We start from the raw sequence: 22,129 nt of genomic DNA on the forward strand, positions 1-22,129 counted from the left end.
TCCCCCCCCCCCCATTTCAGATGACTGCATAGAAGGTATAATTGGTTTGAGGAAGCATGGGCTGCACAGTTCAGAGCCTTGCTCAATGGGAAAACCCTAGAGGCATGTGCCAAGCTGGATGATAATGACAGCTGTGCCCATCAAATCATGCAGCCAGCCTTTCAGAGGAGAGAGGGGTCGACCCCAGAGACCAGGCGGGTTATGTCTCGGTCTCCCAGGAGAGGAGTAGGAACTCCTTTCCTGAATTGGCTGTAAAATGACAAGTTTATTTAACAGGTATGGACAAGGTGATAATAATATATAGTTGGATATTTTTAAATATAAGTGTATTAGGAAAATGACTCCTGGGTTTTGGACATTGTATTTAAGAGGAATTTCACTAGTTTGATATAAATATGTTATTTTCTGATCTATTCTTATTGTATGAACCGAGAATCAAAATGGGGATTCTTTTCTTTCCACAAATGTCTAAAAGTTTTAGGTAAAAACATAGACAGGTGAAGGTCTTAAGCATAAAACCCAAGAGCTTTGGTACTTCAAGTTATCTGTTGATTATTATTAATAGGTCACCAATAGGCTAATGTTAGAAAAATATTTGCATCATAAAGAAACAAGTTCATAAAGAGAGAAACCTCCTTTTGGCTCTATGATGATCTATATAAATTGTTTAAGTCACAAATTAGTTTATATGAAGTGCTTCTGATGTTTTACAAAGGAAATGCCAGGCACACATATAAGATTCTGATAGAAACCGTATTTACACTCAGAAATTTGGACCTAGATTAACAATCTTACAGAAGCTGGCTTGATCCCAATGAGTTGTCTTGCCAGATCATGCTAAGAGCGGAAACATCCGGAAAAGAGTCACAGGGAAAATATTTCACCTTTTAAAGGTGATAATATAATCCATATGTCTCTAAGTTATGTAACACCTTTGCTCTAAAGGTGAAACTCAGCACTGAATCCCAGGGGTCATGTGTGCCTGTCTACACTGTATAGGGTTATATATCACTTTTCCTTTTAACAGCACAGACTAGCCATTGTAGGTCCCAAATGCTTAACACTAATGCTGTTGGATTTGGTAAACTCTACAGAACTCAGTAAAAAAAAAAAAAATATATATATATATATATATATATATATATATATATATATATATATATATATGCAGAAATCTGTTATGGTCCCTAAACATTTGGAAAATAATAAACTTCGGTTTATGTGGCTTTCCAGTAAGATTAAAATTATAGACATCTGACCTGTTAATGAATGCTCCCTTTCTCAGCAGACACCCTACACTAGAGAGAGATACTGTCTCCTTGCCCTTGCTTTCCATATCACAGAATATTTCATTGCTTAAAAAATGAGTACTGATTTGCTACAATCTAACTTGTTTGTTTATAATCCTCAGATGAATACGTAGAACTCTGAAGTGATTTGGGAATACCAAGGTTGTTCCAGGTAATTAGGTAGAGGAGAGAATCTTTTTAAATATCCCTCTTTGATTAAAGTAAGGGCTTAAGGAATGCCATTGTTCCTCCCCACAGACATGTATGAAGGCCTGCTTTGGCTGCACATATCGACAGTCTGCAAACTGCGTGGGAAGGCCCAGGACATGGTTCTTTTCTGGGCGGGATGTATAACCTGCTGCGGGAGATGGGAATGCATGCAAAGGGAGATGACAATGATGAACAGCATTTGTGAGGGATCCAACAAGACATGCAGGAATCCACAGGAAAATGAGAATGATGGTGGAGCTGGGATCCCCAAAGGTCTCAGAGAGTGACTCAAATTCAACGCTAGTCTTAAAGTAACGTAGGGCTTTGACAGAGAGTTGATAAGAAAGGTGGCCATGTCAAGGAGATCGGAGGTAAGCAGAAGAATGGAAGCTACCAGCCATATTCAAGGACTGGTGAAGACTTAGTTATTCTTGAGATGGTTTTGGGGATTTGAGAACATTTATTTAAAAATTATATACCTTTTGAGGTGCTTCAAATATTGTTAAGAAGAAGGGATGTCACCTGCATTTATGGGTTGGGAAGACGGAAGCGGCTTCTGAAGGAGCTGCAGTACACTGTGCCCAGCACAGAACATGAGGTAGGATATATTCAAGTAGGCAGAAACTGGGGCTAACAAGGGCAGAAAGGTTATGAGAATAAGGGAGAGGACACCAGTCAGATTGATCCTTAAGAAGGTTCCTCACCCGGAAAACAAAACAAAACAAAACACCCTACTAGGTGTTTAATCCTTGTTTTTATTTTTTAAGTGTGAAACATAATGTGAAAATCAGCACATGGCTTGTCATTCTAGAGCAGGGGTTGGAAATCTACAGCTGTATGAATCAAATCCAGCCTACCACCTACTTTTGTAAATAAAGTTTTATTGAAACATACCCGCACCTATTCATTTACCAATGATCTATGGCTGATTTTGTGTTACAACAATAGCATGAAGTAGTTGCAACAGAACCTGTATGGACTGCAAACTCGATATGTGATCTGGCCATTTATACAATTTGCTGTCCCCTTTTCTAAAGCACGGTAGAAACCACTACATATTTTAATCTTTAAATGCCTAGTCTTGGGCGTCTAATATCATTCACTGATGAAAAAGCAAACAAACAAAACAAAGCAGGGATCCTTGGAGGAGTGGTTGATTCTAGGGCGGTGGCAAGAAAATATGAGATGAGCCTGGGGCATCCTGGGTTGGCCATAAAGGAGGAAGTGGTCCAAAAAGGATGGGGCCAGGTCAGAGAGCACAGGAGCCAACTGGAAAGAGCTCTGAGTGGTCAAAGCTAGAACAATTGGAGTCATAAAATAAGTACTAACAGTATTGGGTTAAAATGCATAGAATAAAAAAATGTTCACGTCATGAATGAGTCCATACTAATATAAATAACTAAACATAGAAGAAATATGAGAAATAGAAAACCATCATTAGAACACCACAATCATAACTGTTGTAAGAAAGATCAACCAGTGAATGCTGACATTAATGAATGAAAATGTTGAGGAGAAACAGCATATTTGCAGAGTTTCAAAGTACCTCCCCTATTTATTAATATAAAATGGGAAAATCATAAAAGTACAGAAATCGACCAGACATCACCTTAACCAAGTGATCAAGGTTAACATCACCAATATAAAGACATATGGACATAATTCACTTCGTTGATAAGATGCACTGAGAAAGGCATGCCACCTCTGTGGTATTTTTTTCTTAAAAATGCAACCTCAATCTAATAATAAGAAAATAGCAGACAAATCCAGAATGAGTGATATTCTCTAAAATAAGTAACAAGTACTCTTCAAAAATGTCAAGATAATGATAGAAAAAGGAAGAGAGATGAACTCTCACAGATTGGAAGATACTAAGGAGACACGAAAATGCATTCAATGCGGGATCCTGTTTGTATCCTGGAATAGAAAAAGGCCATAGTGGAAAACTGGTGAATATGAATAGAATCTTTAGTAAATTAACAATACAATGCTACTTTCTTAGTTTTGATCATGGTGCTATCTGGATAAAGGTTATGCAGGAACCCTCTGGATTACTTTTGCAAATTATCTGTAAATTTTAAAAATTATTTCAAAAAATATTAAAAAGTGTTTGAAAAAATAATAGTTTTCTATATTACCAAAATGTTGGCTTTACTGTAAGAATTAAATAAGATACTGCAGAAAGTAAAATTAAGTCTCTTCCTTACAATATACATTAAAAAAAATTCAGTTATATGAAAAGCCTAAAGGTGAAAATATTTTAAATTAAAAGGCAAAGACCACCGAAGTAAAAGTAACACACTTTGCTAAATCAAAAATGCTAACTTCTTAATCAAAAGATCTATAAATACTGTTTAAAAGTCAAACAGATTGGGAGAAGACAATGACAATTAATTGAAGTAAGAAAAAATTAAAGTTAAGGATATGTAAATAATTCAGGAGGCTCTGGAGGTAGAATGGAGGTAAGATTACATCTTTATAATCACCAGGCTCTAAGTAAAATTTAAGTATTTTCTTTTACAATAAATGTGGGCTTATAAACCAGAGTGGCATGAGTGATATCTGAGTCTGTCAAGATTACAGTTTAGCCGAAACCGGTTTGGCTCAGTGGATAGAGCGTCAGCCTGCGGACTCAAGGGTCCAAGGTTTGATTCCGGTCAAGGGCATGTACCTTGTGGGTGTGCAAGAGGCAGCTGATCGATGTTTCTCTCTCATCGATGTTTCTAACTCTCTATCCCTCTCTCTTCCTCTCTGTAAAAAATCAATAAAATATATTTAAAAATAAATAAATAAATAAATAAAGATTACAGTTTATCAATGTTTTTCATGTAACATCATAGTTGTTGCAAACATCTAGAGATACTGTTTACTCTTATCATGTCCTCCAAATTATAATATAGATTTACTACTATATATTACTTAAGGAATTAATAAAAATCAAGGGTTACTATATTATAATTAATTTGTATGTGTGTTTTTTTCAGATTTTGTAGCTATGCTTTAATATAACTGTGTTCCTTTGTAATCCTATGTATATTATTAAGGAAATTTTCAAATTTACCCCATAAAGGAGTCCATTAGCTTTAGCAGGCTTCCAAAGGCATGTATGGAATGACAGAGGTTAAGAATCACTGTACTATTTTGATATAAATAGGATGGTATAAATAATAGTGAGGAAAAAAAACAGCTAGTGTCAAAATGATGTATGTACAATATGGTATGATTTTTATGAAAAACACACAAACTAATAGCATATATTTTTCATGAAATCATATTCATGCATAAAAATCTATAAATATAACTGTAAAGAGATACAATAAATTCATAATAAATTTTGCCTCTAGGAATGGGGGAGGTGAATAGGATGTCAGAAGGTGAATAAAAAAAGATAATACTTAACTCTAATATTTTATTATTTTATTTGAAAGTGAAAGAAACATACTATTTTATACATCTGTAAATTCTGGGTAATACATATACTAATGGTTGTGTTTCTAATTTTTTTAAATTTCTCAAAATAAAATTTTAATCAATTTTTAGAAATTAATTCAATATAAGACATGGCCTTAAAGTATTTTGCACTGTGCTTACTATGTAATAAACATGTCATAACTTTTAGAAATTTCTATTATTACTATTTTAAAAAATTGTTTCAAAAACAAAAAATAGAAAGGTTTGACCTCGCAGGTTGGAAAACCACATGAGTAAGAAGGAGCATGTCAAATTAATGAGATGTTGTCAACATCTGTAAATTATAGCAATCTTCCATACTGGAAGTATTTCCATGAACTATGTCTTTCCTGTTCATGACTCAGAACATAATGCCCTGAATTGGTTGTGCAGGAAAAAGCAGCCTTGAGAGACCTGGAAGCCCAGGGCAGACCTTGGTGATCTGAGGCTTATTAGGTTAACTGGGCTTCTTATCAACTGCATGCAGGGTCAGTGCTCCTCCAGCCTCCTGAATGGCATCTCACTGAGCCATCCAACAGGCCACCCCACCCAACAGGAAGGGCTCTGGCTGAGCACTGAGGATCCTTTTTCACAGATGTTGCTAAGAAAGAGAAAATAAATTAGGGAAGACCTTGTATGAAAAGCAGTTGGCTTGGGGCGGAAGGTAGACATATTCCAGTGTGTTTGAGAAGTTCTGAAAAATAGTCACTCCATCTTTCTTTTTCTTTTTTCATGTTTGTTTTTTTTTTCCTTCAAGAGGCATGCCAAAGAAGAGGCTTTTGTAATTAAATATGATAGAAAATACTATATAATTTATTCTCCTCTTGGAGAGTCATAATTTACATATATATTAGAATATTAAAGGCTCTGAGGAGTCCTATTTCCTTTTTCAACCCAGCATCTCCCAAACTGACTATGAACATCTCATAGAACTTATATTCATTTTGGAAACACTTTTCTAATGTTTCAAAAAAAATCAAAACATCTTTAGCTATTTTTAATAGGGGAGGGGAATTTCATAAACATCCAGTTTGCACTTGAAGCATGACATTAAAAGATGATTACAAATATGTTAGAGCACATAAAGCTGGATGAATTTCCAAGGCAGCAGGTTATCTTAGAGGTCTGATCGCTGTCAAAAGTCTCTTTATGGTTTATGGTCCTGTCTGAAACCCTCAGTTCTCCCATATGTACATATATGGTACTTTTCCCTTCCCAGTTAATTGTGCCATAAATAATTTCTTCTTATCTGCATATCGATTACAAGGTAATGAATGCCACTTCATATTATGTGAAATACAAATCAAGCCCTAGACCCCATGAGATAATATTCTTGGCCAAACTCCCAGGCCCTGTACTTGGGATGAACTTCAATTGAGTCTCCAGGGTTAGTGAGTGTTATGTTTCTAAGTGATATGTTTATTTTATGCCACATTTGCACGCTGCCTTTCCCTCAAATGTACCATTACGGATTATATTGAGATTTTTTAAGGTGCTCGATTCACTTTATTTTTGTAAATGTTCTTTATTCAAATTTATCTCAATGTAGAATTTGTTCAAACCTCATCACCCTAGAGAGCTTTGAGGTTACTCTTTTCCTACAGGGGGTTGACAGAAAAAAAATAGCAGCTAAAATTCACAGTTGTCAAAGGTGTATTTTCTTCTTCCTAATATTTAACATGCTTGCTCCAATGAAAATAATGCACATGCACCAAAGGAAATCTCTGGTTCATTGACTTTAGTCTTTTTATAATGTCACATACCTGTGCCAATGCTTTTTGGATATGCTAGTACAGTTTTGTTCTTCTTTAAAGAATACTTGGGGTGTTGATTTCATATTGGAAATCTATTTTATATCAGTGAGAGAAATACTATTTCCATCTGAAAGATATTATCTTTGAGATTGAGTCAGGTTCCATGCTGGGAAAAGGATCAAGGAGATACAACAACAGTTGAAGAAGTGAAACTCAATGTGTAAAGTATTTTCAAACATAGCAGCAGCAAACGGCGGAGATGAAAAATTAGAAAAAGCATTTTCCTTTGACAATTTTGAATAGCTGCATCTTTATTTCAGTGCTGAAATGCTCTGTGCATTTGCTTTATAATCCTCTCTCCCAATATCAGTGCTTAAATAATTTCCTCCTGACAGATAAAAGATAGGCACTAAAAAGTATATTTTAATATTGAACTCAACTACTTCATCCTGAAATTCAAACCACATGTGACTCAAAGAGATTTAGACTATTTTTTGAGATCTAGGCGTTTCTTTTTGGTTACCGAACCCTTGACATTTTTTGCTCTTAGACACAAATTAGGAGTTTAACAATGAAAATTCACACCCCAAATCCATCAAGGTCTATGTAAATAGGGAATTAAGATAACAGTAGGTTTGGAGACAAAACACATTTCCAACCACTATATAAATCATATCCTTTTACTGTTCAGACAGTAAAAGGGGTATCAACCATGGTTTTAAATGGAAGACAGTCTTAACTGCAGGATTGCTCTTCAAGACCCTACTTCACACCTATCTCTTCAGACGCCACTTGGCTTCTGACCTGGGACCCTAATACACCTGCGCCGTGAATGATTACCTTCTGAAATAGGCCAAAGAGAGATGCAATATTGCATACAAAAAGAGGAAATCCAAAAGATATTAAAACACACACACTCATTGTAGGAAAAATACTTCTATATTTTGTTAAATTGCAGATCTATAAATAAATGGAAATTTCCACATGTTCATGGTTGAGCTCAATTGCATTTTTGTGGTTGTTGGTGCTGTCATTAAAACACATAATTGAAAACTTACAATTATTTTCTTCTTCTTTTATTCTATTTAACTGCACAGATTCCAGGCTCGAATCGTCTTTTGCTCTCTTGACCTTATCATGCAAATAGGGTTGGTATAGCTAGAAACATACTTCTATGGAGAGCCTTGTATTTACTTTTCTGATTTCTGGTGCCTCTGTCCTCTTTAGAATTGTTGCTCACTCTTTGAGTCTGTCCTCAGTACCAGTCATGGTCAACCCTAAGCATTGAGAATTTCCTGATTTAGAGAGCAGATGTTCTTAAATATTAGGGGAAAAACAAAAGACTCAAAAAGTGGCTAAACAAATGATCAAAATGATGTTTAAAATAGTTGTCCATACAATGTGAGCACACCCTTGCTGGACAGGATATGGTAGAAGGACAGGCATTGGGCCAAAGGGCCAGCATGCTGGGGGAGGAGCCTGTAGTAGCTGAGGTCCAGTCCTGCTCCACAGCCACCAGCCCTGACTTTGGCAAGTTGCTTCTGCCTCTTTTAGAGGGGCTTTCCCAGGCTCTGAATAGGTACATAAAATTTGCCTCACAGGGTTGTTTTGAAAATCAACTGTGAACTAGGTAGCAATTTAAGTAGAATGAAATTATATACTACTAAAGGTCCAGTGCATGAAATTCATGACTGAGAGCGGGGGTGGGGGGGTGGGGGGGTGGGGGTGTGTCCCTCAACCCAGCCTGCACCCTCTCTAATCTGGGACCCCTCAAGAAATGTCTGACTGCCAGTTTAGGCCCGATCCCTGTGGGATCGGGCCTAAACTGGCAGTCAGACATCCCTCTCACAATCCAGGACTGCTGGCTCCCAACCACTCCCCTGCAAGCCTGATCGATGCCTAACTGCTCCCTTGCTGGCCCAATCGCCCCCAACTGCCCTCCCCTGCTGGCCCAATCGCCCCCAACTGCCCTCCCCTGCCAGCCTTGTTGCCCCCAACTGCCTTCCCCTGCTGGCCCGATCACCCCCAACTGCTCTTTCCTGCTGGCCATCTTGTGGTGGCCATCTTGTGACCACATGGGGGCGACCATCTTGTGACCACATGGGGGCGACCATCTTCTGACCACATGGGGGTGGCCATCTTGTGTGAGGGTGTGACGGTCAATTTGCATATTACCTCTTTATTATATAGGATTATACATTTGATGGGGGGGCTGAGAGAAGGAACAAAGGGGAGGTACATAGGAAAACAATAAGGCCTGATGGGCCACGGAAAACAAATTTTGAAGAAAATTAAAGTGCCTCAGCTTATTGAACAGGTATTGCTTTCTAGAGTCCATTTTTTCAGTCTTTTATGTGTTCATCTCTTTATTCTGAACAGAGGCATGGCCCCTTTCTCTCTACAAACCCTACATTTCCATCCAACCTGAAGTGTTTTTCCAGATTATCCCTAGGCATTTCAATGTGAAAAATGAAGCCGACTCAATTCAAGGAAACATGGAGAAAAAGGGGATAATTCTTTTTCTGACTCGAGAATTTTCAAAATGCAAACTGAACCAATATAGGTATTTTTAATAAGCTCTAATTATAAATACGGTTGTGTGGCACAATTTAATTTATTGGAACGCTATTTTTACTTCTTTTTTTTTATGTGAAAACAAAATGTCCAATATACTGTCATAATATAATAAATATAATTTTACAAACTGGAAACCACGGCAACAGTTTTTAATAATAGAGTATGATTGGCTGCATATGAAAAAATAAAACCACATTCTAAATAATTAAATTGTTTCTCAATATAAAATAATAATATCGCAAGCATTTTCACGTTTTTATGTGTACAATGTGGTACACTGTTTCAGTCTGTAGGGAAGATTATAATTACCAGACTCTCTTTTCATATATTACATTCCTTTTGTCACTAATCTCTGAATTAAAATGGTAATTTAAAAAAATAACCTGTCTACAAAAGAGAAACTTGAGAATTAGGTCCTTTAGAATGAATGTTTTAATTTGGTCCATCCAATTGAATATATTTTCTATGATTTTTGGAGGAAGGATTTGATCATTTTTTAAAGGGGTCAGGGGCAGGAACACTGATTTAAATCAGATGCCTGTCAATTGGGCCTCACATATCTGCATTCATATATTCCAGGAGATTAAACAAATAAGCAAAGGCTTTCCATTGATACAATGTCTGTCCAAGCAACAGGACTGTGTTGAAAAGAAAAGATTTTAATTCAAGCAACCAGATGTTTTAGCTTCCTAGTGGGCATTTGGCATCACCGCCACAACACAGCTGCATAACATTGTTCACTTCTCCATTGTGTTGTTTGGCAGGACCTTCCGAAAAGCATGCCATAGTGGAATCACTTTACCAAGCTCCAACTTAGAATTCCAGCTGCCCTCCCTATATGCTGCCGTTCAAATGTCTTATGGAACAGGTTAGGGGAATGCATAAATAGGTAAGTGACTGGATGACAAACGAATGAAAGGTTCTGGCAGTGATATTCACACATATGGTCCTGCTAACTGAAAAAGAAATTCTTGTATCCAAATATAGTGTCAGTACCAAAAGTAGTGAATAACACTGCATTTCTCCAAAGGTCAATAAGATATTACTGAGTCTGCCAAATTCTCATAGCGATAGCCCAGTCATTAGTGGCAAAGTCAGAGATGGTAGTAATGATTTTGGCCCTAAAAATTTCAGTCCTATTTTTCAATGAGTTAATCAGAGGAAGGTATACGCCTCTCTTCAATGTCTTGAATATGATATATTTGAGTTGCTGTTCAGCATAGATTTCTTAAAAGCGTGTGTGCTGTTAATAAATATTTATGGGGAGTGTAAGAGTATATTCACGAGTTTCCAAACATGTTGTGATCCATCTTGTAGTTTCAGCATAGATTCTCTTGTACAACACAGCATTTAATTTTCATAAGGGTACTGACCTGACTAGTAAAACCAATCTTCTTGTCAAGATTACTAGAACCTTTTTCTGAAAATAATAAATGTTTATTTTTTTAAAAGGTTTCTCTTTGAGAATCCCAACTATTATGGAGCTGTCTCTTGTGCTGTTTATTTGTAGTAGGACCAGTCCTGTAAGACCTATTCCCAAGTAACTGTCTATTGTACTTCTTTTATGGGGCTTATTTACTAGTAGCATCTATTACCAACTCAACTTGGTCACAAAGAAAGGAGGAACATTTACATTATAAAAGTAGAGAAACTGTATAAATATTACTATAAACTGTCCACAAAAGCATCAGAAATGTTACCAGATCTGTATTTTGCTGACCAGTACCTGATTTGTGTGTGAATTTCTGATAAGAGTAAATATATGAAGGGTTACTGATTTAACATGTCAACTGTTCTATTCATTCTGTCTTTAATTATAAAAATATAACAAAGAACACAGCTAATCCATCCTTTCACACATCTACTTTGAGGTTAGACCAGGAAATCCCAAAGTTCATCCTGTGAAACTCAAAGGCTTTAAAGATTTCAATATTACAGGGTAAGCATTCATTAAGATTTAATTTCAACTCAGAGCTTTCACAATTATTTTATGAAAATGTTACATTTAGGGTACTCTTGATAACTTCATTTCTAAATCGATTCCTTAAGTTTATTTAAAAGGTAATTATAGTCATATTATTTCAGAGGTGATTTCATGTACAATTGCAGAGACAGGAAAAATACTTTGTGATATATTGAAACCAATACCTTTAATTCATCTTAATATATGAATTAATGGTAGTTATCATGGACCAGTGATAGATATTTTAAACATTGATAAATTTTTAAGAAAAAAAGAATAAGAACATTAAGTTAAAAGTACATTACTCTGCTTTTAAAGAATAGGAAAATATTTTATAATTATTTAAGGAAATTAAAATCTTTAATTGTATCTATAATAATAAAAGCATAATATGCTAATTAGACTGGACGCCCTTCTGGACGACCTTCCGGACGAAATCAGGGCTGTGAGGGAAGCCCAGGTCCCAGGTGCCAGCGGCCGGAGGGAAGCCTGAGTCCTGGGTGCCAGAGGGAAGCCGGTGCTGGCAGCCAGGGGAAGAAAGGCCAACTCTTGCATTGAGCCTCTAGTATTTAGATAATTTGTTCCCAAAGTATACATTTATCATTCACTATAAAAGTGAATTTCTGTTGTAAAATGTGCATTCTTGTAAAATACAAGAATATAAATAGTAATTTCATGGTTTCTTTTTACAAATGCTTAAATTTTAAGTAGCCATTAAATAAATGTACTGGTGTACATATTATAAACAACTTCTTGAATATTACTTAAGTGTTATCTCATTTTAATAACAAATACAAGGAAAAACTCTTGGTTTCCTTTTTTTTTCTCTTTCCTATATACAATAAGTTGAAATGAAAAATCATTTTTAGAATTCATACTTTAAAGTGGAAAAGTAGGTAAAATTATAAAATAACTTGGGGTTAAAATATGTATTCTGATCAGCACATTTTATGACCCAAAACGAGTCCCTGGGGTGTCATTCATTATAGCTAAAATAATTAGAACTGGGGGCCCATGACACTATTACCTGTTTTTGTAGATTTATTGAAAATTAGCAATTCCATTTCTATCTATGTGATTTCTGGGGTAACACTGTTCAAGACTAGAAAATTTATAGATTTATTAGTCTAGTGAATCTAGTTGTACTAATACAGCACAGAGAAAATTTAGAAGTTTGTATTCCTAAAGGAGTTAAACTTTGGATAAAGAAACATTTTCCAAGTAGAATGTGAGAAATTATTGAATCCATAAACTGTCACTGCTGCAAAGTTGAGAGAAAGAACTAACAACACAGTTTTAACTTGTGTACTTTTATGTGAGAAAGAATGAGACGAGACACAAAAGTTTCCAAAACAAATTGTGCTGTGATTTTGTTTGCTGCTATAATTCACCATGGGGTAATTTTTGCTGAACAGTATCTCTTGGTTTAGATTTTCTTTTTGGCTGTCTTGCTCCAAGCTGTATGATATGGCTTGTAGGAATTTCCACAACACCCTGAATCAGATTACATATAGCATAGCCCTCCTAGCCCTTAGCAATACCCCTAGCAAAAAGTAGACATACAGTAAATATTTGTTTGTTTTGTTGTTGTTGTTGATAAATCAAACAAATATTGCCTGCCTGTTATTTATAGACACCAGCGATGCCAACTCAGCTTTCAGATAACTGTATAGAGAGAGTTTGCCTCCCATGAAACTTGACCATGTATTTTATATTAGAAAGTGGCCATATGATCTGTGTCTTTAAACTTTAGCAGGCATAAACTAGTGACATTAATGGCGTATACTAGTGACATTTCCTTACTTTTTTGTTCCTTGTCTTATTATGTTGTAAAACCAAATAATACACACATATAAGTACCTTATAGCAGAGCTGATAACTTGGTCACACAACATGGACGTAGCAGGTGCTGGCAGCCAGCATCTGTTATGACAAGTCTGGGCCTACGCTAAATCAGTTAACTAGGAATATTGAAACCCTTTCCTGTTTTTATTTTAATCCTCACCCACGGATATGCTTATTAATTTGAGAAAGAGAGATAAACATGGATTGGCTGCCTCCCATATGCTAAATTCCCCATGGGGTATTTTTTGCTGAACAGTATCTCTTGGTATTTATGGTACTATCCCATAGTACCAAAAATACCTTTTTGAAACCAAGTCCACATGCACTACAACCGGTGATTGAACCCGCAACCCAGGTATGCTCCCTGACTGGAATCGAACCTGCAACCTTTTGATGTATGGAAAGACATTCCAACCAAGTGGCCCACCTGGCCATGGTGAAACGCTTTCCTCTTCTAAAGGGAAGTACAGAAAAAGAAATAAAAAATATATATATAGCATAATCCTTACCCTCAAAAACACTAACATTTTTTGAAATGTAAAGATACCTACATGCACAAACACATGCACACATACATATGTACATACACACATATAAGTATATATATACATATACATAACCTATATTCCTTCACATGTTGATACACATACAAAAAGCAATAGAAATCCAGGGCATCACCTAGAGATGGGGAAGATACTCTGAAAATAAGGGGGCTTCTTTTGGGTCTTGAGAGATAATGAGCTTTTCTTAAATAAAGTTGAATGAGGGAATGTTTCAAGCAGAGGAAACTCCTAGCTTTATGTATAGAGGTCATAATGAACATTATTTTTCTTTTGACTGTGTAATTGAATAACTGGCAGAAATTAATATGGGGTAAACAGAGGAAAATATTAATTTAATAGGTACATTTCAATTGTTAGTGTTTCTCCAGTTTTCAACCTGATAATTGAAATACCTGTAAAAAAATTTTAGATAAAACTTTTGAAACATTTCTGACCTCTGTCATGAAGCAATGATGCACAGGTAGAATTTAAACAAGATGCATCTAATCATATTCTCATCCTTACTTCCTGCAAGGATCCTGTTTAAGACATTCAACTAGGTTATTCAGACTTCATTTACTTACCATTTATATCCCTTACAACATTATTTTTAGATTAACACTGTGAGTTGACAAATGCCAGCACATAGAAAAATGAAGGAATGAACCCCGTAGTACCATAAATACCTTTTTGAAACCAAGTCCACATAATTTCTTTTTTTTTTCATTAAAATTCACAACATGAAAGCCAATTTTTGTTTTCTTAACAACAGATGAAAATTGTTTTTAAGGTCTTTACATGCCAGCATATTGCCTTCTCCCTGGTCTAATACTAAGTGACAGCCCTGTATTGAGCAATTTTAAACCAGGTCTTCAATTTACAGCAGACATGTCAAAATTTGTGATAAGTGAAATAGATATTTAATGATACCTAATGTGTAGTGATACAGCATAATATAGGTGATTTGGCTTAGAAAAGACTTGCAAACATTATGCCACCAGAGTAGAACAGCTGAAAGCGTAGCATAACTCTATAAAATATTCAGCTACAGAAAGAATTCATAACAAAAAAAAGATCAAGAAAATAATACATTTACTTGAGAATGTGAAAATTACTTTGGAACCTCCTTTGTGATTTGCATTCCATCTTGGAACATGCTAAGGTGTTTGCAGCCTAATTTTTTTATTCTCTCTGTTTATTGGAGATTCTTAGATTTCAGGAGAATAAATATTTACAAGTGAGCATACTTCCAAATCTAAAAGGGAATGCTCAATTTCTCCAAATAACCATCAGAATATCAATATATTAATTGTGTATTAATATTTACATTGTGTATGGCACTATGATTAAATATACTTCATTTTATGTAGTTAATAGTTTTATTCTCTTAAATTGAAAGTGTGAGTATATACATATATATATATATACACATACACACAAATATATTTGAAAAATATAATAAATAAAGCAAATATTACTAATGATTACATTAATCACCAATATCCACTGTTACTATCTTGATGTGTTTCATTACAGTCCTTGGTTTAAGTATGTATAACTTTTTCTCCCTACAAATGAATTTTAAAACATTTGGGATACTCAAACATGGGTTCACAGCAACCTCTATATCCTTAATCAAAGAACAGTTTCATTTTCTATGAACATCATCCTTCTTCAGGGAGTGAAACAGTAAGACAGAAAAAGCATTTGTCCAGCAGTTAGATAAACTACAAATGTACTTACCAATAAGAGCACGAGGAGCTCAGAAAAGGAGGAAGAGACAGAGAGCTACACAGAGATAATATACATCTGTCATTTTGATTAAATAGGGATCAATCTATAAGTAATACAAATGAGAAAAGTTTTTAGATCAGAAAATTTTTCAGGGACAGACTGTATTTACTGAGGAGGTAGTTCATATTATACCTAATACAAATCCCTGGACAAAGTCAGATTAACCCTGCATAAGATTAATGAAGAACTTTCTTTTCTTTTCTTTCCTTTTTCTTTTCTTAAGGGGATGGGAGGCAGAAACAAAAAGAAGAGAAGGTGAAGGTGGAGCCAAGAGATGGCAGAACATCATGCCATATTTTGTAATCTTATCTATAATCTCTCCTCTCCAGCAATTTGCCCACCCTAAGTCTTCAACATAGACTATCAGGAAACACAAATATTTGCTGTGAATAAGTTTTTTGTGGGAACCAATGAAGTACTGTGGTCTAACTCCAGGTGGTTCAGGGAATAGAGTTGAAGAGAGCATGATGAAGACAGGTGTGGAAGCCACAAAAATCAAGCAGATGGCTTGTGCACTCCCACGGGGCCATGGATGCGAGGTTTATGCCAAGTTTAACTGGATCTCTGAGGAGAGAGTGGCCCTAGCTGAATACAGATCATATATTTATGGATTCATACCCTATGTTGTTCATAAATAACCATATCTCTCTCATGCCATTAACATTTTTGCAAATATATTGTATCGGCTCTGTAACATTATTTTGCTAAAGCATTATAGTTTTTACTAGAGGCCCGGTGCACAAAATTCGTGCACGGGGGGGGGGTGTACCTCAGCCCAGCCTGAACCCTCTACAATCTGGGACCCCTCAAGGGATGCCCAACTGCCCGTTTAGGCCCGATAAACGGGCAGTCAGACCTCCCTCTCACAATCCAGGACTGCTGGCTCCCAACTGCTCGCCTGCCTGCCTTCCTGATTGCCCCTAACTGCTTCTGCCTGCCAGCCTGATCTCCCCCTAACCGCTCCCCTGCCAGCCTGAATGATGCCTAACGGCTCCTCTACCAGCCTGTTTGCCCCTAACTGCCCTCCCCTACAGGCCTGGTCACCCCTAACTGCCCTTCCCTGCAGGCTTGATCACCCCCAACTGCCTCCCTTGCAGACCTGGTCCCTCCCAACTGCCCTCCCCTGCTGGCCATCTTGTGGTGGCCATCTTGTGTCCACTTGGGGGCAGCCATTTTGTGTGTTGGAGTGATGGTCAATTTGCATATTATTCTTTTATGAGAAAGGATTGGATAGGATAGAGGCCTGGTGCACGGGTGGGGGCCAGCTGGTTTGTCCTGAAGGGTGTCCCGGATCAGGGTGGGGGTTCCCTTGGGGTGTGGGGCAGCCTGGGCCAGGGGCCTGTGGTGGTTTGCAGGCCGGCCATGTCCCCCGGCAACCCAAGCGGAGGCCCTGATATCTGGGATTTATTTATCTTCTATAATTGAAACTTTGTAGCCTTGAGCAGAGCCCAGCCTCCTGCTCGTTCCGAGGCCACAGCCATTTTTGTTGGGATTTATTTATCTTCTATAATTGAAACTTTGTAGCCTTAAGTGGAGGCCAAGGCAGGCCAGGACTGCGGGAGCTTGGTTTCCTCCATTGCCATGGAAACCCAAGCCTCCTGCTCTCTCCAGCTCCGTGGCTGCCGCCATTTATGTTGGGATTTATTTATCTTCTATCATTGAAACTTTGTAGCCTTGAGTGGAGGCCTGGGCTGGCCAGGGTGTGAGGAAAGCTTGGCTTCCTCCATTGTCGGGGAAACCCAAGCCTCCTACTCTGTCTGTGGCCACAGCCATCTTGGTTGGGTTAATTTGCATACCCGCTCCTGATTGCCTGGTGGGCGTGGCTTGTGGCTGTAGCAGAGGTAGGGTCGATTTGCATATTACTCTTTTATTAGATAGGATATCTAATCCCTTCTATTTGTTTCCAGTTTTTTAATAATTTAAAACAAAACTGTCAATGGTATATATCCATATATATAAAAGCCTAAGCAACTGAACGACTGGAACGAGCTGAACAACAGGTACCTATGACTCGCACTGACCACCAGGGGGCAGATGCTCAATGCAGGAGCTGCCCCCTGGTGGTCAGTGCACTCCCACAGCGGAAGCATGGCTCAGCTGAGACCCATCCCAGCGGCCCACCAGCCTGCTGGCAGCCACTCACTCCCTCAGTAGTCCTGCAGGTCCAGTCTCCAGAGAACGGGCCAGGTACCGATGGACCAGTGCCGTTGGCACAATCCTGACAGCACCGCCGGCCTCCTGGAAGTTTGCCTCAGGCACCACAGCTGCTTTCCCTCCCTAGACGCTCTGCAAGGAAGAAACAACATAAAAGCAGCCACCAGGTGGCTCCCAATAACTGGCGCAAATGTCAGCAGGACGAATCCGGATCCCGGGCCAGCAAGGGCATCACACTGCCTCCCAGGAGGGCCGATAGCATCCCGCCCCCCCCACCCCCAACCCCCTCGGGAACCCACCCATGCACGAATTTGTGCACTGGGCCTCTATACATAATTTAGATTTGCAAGTCTAATTATCCCATTAGGATGGATGAATGCCCAAGCAGGTTGAAAAAAATAAATGTTTACAAGTTATGATATACATTGCCAATTCTCTTAGAGAATTTGTATTAATTTCCACTGTCTCTAGTGGAGTATAAATCTATCAGTTTTATTATCCATTACCAGCAGTATTATTTTTATAGTATTTTACTCTTTTAACATTAAAATATAGTCTATTGGGATATCATTAAGTATTTTAGAACAGTTCCAGCCCTCTCATATTTTATTGGAAATTGGGACTCATCAAAGAAAATCTGGCTACTGATTTAAGTAGACTGTGGTGGGCAAGAGCTGAAACATAAAAAACTCTTTAGAAAACTTTCTGCAGTTGTTATTGAAAATTCCCCACCTGTATGGAATCAGGATCTTTCAGTTTCTTCCAATTATTCATAAATGAGGCATCTTCAGCAGATTTCTATATTCTCAGGCAGAGTTGCCTGAAAATGGACCTTTGGTAACAATGGCATGACTCCAAGAAATCCATGGTCAAGGATGACTGAGAAATGCTCACTTCTCTTTTCAAGGTATTATTATGGTTCATTTGCTAACTGTTGCCGGACATTAGCCCACTTTGGGTCACAAAATAATTGTTTAAAATGTATATATACTCCTGATGAAAATGTAAAGCACACCAATGCTATGTGTTGTTCCAAAACTTCCAAAGGAAACACTGAAACTTTCATAAAATGGAGAGAAGGTAAAAGTAAAACAAGGATGAGACTAATTTCTGAAGTTACCTCCAGGATCCTCAGATTCTTCTTCCTGAACTGCCCCTTCTGGTAAAGAGATATTGAGAATAGGAGGTTGAAATCTAATGTAACTGTGTTCCAAAAAACTCCAGAGCCTCTGGGGATTGGAGCCATCCAAAGAACCAAAGAAATTCTTCCTCTCTACACCACTACCTCAGGTCACAGAGGTGTTTGATTAAAAGACTTTCTGTTTAATGTAGTCGTCTTTTAACTATTGGATGTTGTATATCAAAATTACCTGTGATGGCTGATAACAGAGAGTATGCAATGTACTGTCATGGTATTTGTTTTTGCTTTTCTATAAAACAGAGGGGTCAGTCACGGTGGTGATATTTTTCTAGGAAAAAAATACTTTATTTTTTATTTAGACAAACTTTTTGGCTGAAGTGTATCATACACACATCTCAATAATAATTCACCCATTGTAACTAGCATTGAATTCAAGAAAAATAATATTATCAGCATCTCAGGAGGCCCCCCTTTATGATCTCCTTATCACTACCCCTTCTAAAACTAATTACTGTCCTGCCTTATAGCACTCACTATCATGTTGTTGTGTAGCAATGTATCCTTCATTCTCATTGCTTTAAGAATACACAAAATGTATTTAATCCACTAGAGGCCCAGTGCATGAAATTCATGCCCTGGGGGGTGGGGGAGGGTTCCTCAGCCCGGCCTGTGCTCTTACGCAGTCAGTTTGTCCTCGGGGGATGGTGACTGAGGGCTTAGGCCTGCTCCCCATGGAGAGCAGGCCTAAGCCAGCAGTCAGACATCCTTAGCACTGCTGCAGAGGCGGGAGAGGCTCCTGCCACCGCCACTGTGCTCACCAGCCATGAGCCTGGCTTCTGACTGAGGGTGCTCCCTCTGTGGGAGCGCATTGACCACCAGGGGGCAGTTCCTGCATTGAGCGTCTGCCCCCTGGTGGTCAGTGCAGGTCACAGTGACCGGGTCGTTCTGCCGTTTGGTCGATTTGCATATTAGCCTTTTATTATATAGGATTATTATATAGGATTATACTGTTGATTGACATTCGGGTTCACTTCCTCTATTCACCTATTATGAACAGTAATGCTGTGAACATTCTTTTAAATGTCTTTTGATAAACAAATATACATATTTATTTGGGCATATATCTAGAAGTAGAATTGATATGTCAAAGTATACAATGATCAACTTTAGTATATATTGTCAAACAGAACTCAAGAGTGTTTTTGTAGTTTACACACCACCAGTGAGGTAAGAAAATTCCAGTTGCTCTATATCCTAACTAATATTTGGCATTATCAATTTTTTAATTTGAATTCTGCTGTGGTGTTTATGAAATGGTGCTTTTTTGCCATTTATATTTTCATTTCACTGATGATTAATGGAAATAAGCAATTGTTCATCCACTTATTAGCTATGTATCTTCTTTTGAGAAGTGCATGTTAAAGTCTTTTGACCATTTTTTGATTGCATGATTTTTTTTAATTGTTCAATTTCTTCATTTTTTCTAAATAGAGTCCTTTGTTCTATGTAACATACATTTTCACTATTTCAATGATGCTTATAAACAGGTGTTCTTTTTTAACCAAGTACAATTAATCATTTTTTTTCTTCACAGCTAGTATTTTTTGTATCCCATTTCTGAAAACCTTGTATACCTCAAGGTCATGAAAATGCTCTATTAGGTTCTTTAATAAGAGGTTAATTGGTTTATCTTTCACATTTAGATAGGTGATCCAAGTAAAACAAATACTTGCCTATGGTGTGAAGTATAAGTCAAGGTTAACTTTTTCCTATATAATTATCTAATTTACCTAGGGCCACCGACAGAAAAGGTCATTCTTTTTCCTACTGCCAGCCATATCCCCTTTATCATAAATCAATTGGCATATTTGCAAGAGTCTGTTTCTGGCAGAAACTGTGCTAATTGCTTATCTCCTGGCTTCCAATGTTTCTCTCTGTGATTTCTTTTTCTTCAGCATCTTAACCTGAATAGCTTCCCACCATCTCCAAATAGATGACTGTCATATATCACTCAACTCTTCTACCTCTTTACAACAGAAGCACTGTCTGCTACAGCATGAGTGTGCCTTAAGCAGAAGTCCCGATTATCACCATTCACTTATTTTAAAAGCAGAGTTCTTGAGGAACTTAAAGGTAGTACTTTGATTGCCAGAAAATTTACATATGACAACAACCCAGAGAGGATACAAACTGAACCATTTTACTTCTAATTCCTTGTATTGTATTATAACTAATGTATAATTGCCATTTATTAAAAATGAAGTAAAACTTGTTTAAAAGGTTAAATGAATAAAACACCTTAGTTCATCACTTATTTTGTTCAGGAATCCCAAAAGTAGGACTGATTTTAAAAGTTGTTAAACAAAGTTAAGAGTTTTAAAATAATAAAGAGGTAGTTTTTTTGTTAAATCTATAAGCATATTTCAGAAATGAGGCTGACTTGAAGCATCATAGTGACATAAGAAATATGAAATTGGAAGTGTAGAATCTACCAAAGACGTACTCTGAAGTTACTTGATGTTGTTAAATCTGGAGCAAGTTTAGTACTGTGCAAAGTGACCAAATCATGGCTCTCATTTCCAGGACATTACAATTACACACAGATAAAAAAACACTTCTAGACTTCAAAGTGTATGTAACAGTTAGGGCCCCAATAGGAAATAAGTGGTACACTTAAATTACAATAAATGAGGACAGGTATTTACAAAGACACTCCAAAAAGAATGCCGCAGTAACCTGATATTGGTAGCAGTTAAGCTTATTGTAATTCCTTAAACCTAAAGACACAAAGGAAAACCATTCCCAAAACCAGAAGAGAGGCATACAGAGAATGCCATCTTAAGAGGAACAGCAACCTTAGTTTGAGGGTCATAACCAACACAAGGAAACCCCTGAGGGAGAGAGAGTGTTTCCCCTACAGAGAAATAAATAGCCAGAATTCCCTGACCGAATCCCCTTCTCTCTCCCCTGCAGGCCCCCAATGTCCAAACCCACCAGAAGTCAGATGGCCGGGGAAGCCACTGGTGGAGTCCATACAGATCAATCTCTCTCTGGATATGGAACAAAGCAGGGTAGAAAGGGCAGATAGTGGGAGATATCTAAAACAAGAGAAACTTGAAATTCTAACTTTGTTATCACATCTTTACCATCTTGGCTCTTCTGCAGGTTTAATTATTATGTGCCAAAATATAATTTAAAAATCAATTAGACTTTGGATATGTAGGCTGATTAGGTTCAGAGAAATGATGAGTATTTAACTCTACAGTAAATATAAATGTATATTTTGCTCATGTAAGAGATCTGGAATGAGTTTTGGAGAGAGGCAAAGGATACAGATTCATCAGAATGATTCCTCAGAAGGTTTTACTACAACAGTTACGGAAATAAAAGGGCATAATTAGTTCACCTGG

The sequence above is a fragment of the Cnephaeus nilssonii genome (genome assembly GCF_951640355.1).
Source record: "Cnephaeus nilssonii genome assembly, chromosome: 15".
In the NCBI taxonomy this organism is placed as follows: Eukaryota; Metazoa; Chordata; class Mammalia; order Chiroptera; family Vespertilionidae; genus Cnephaeus; species Cnephaeus nilssonii.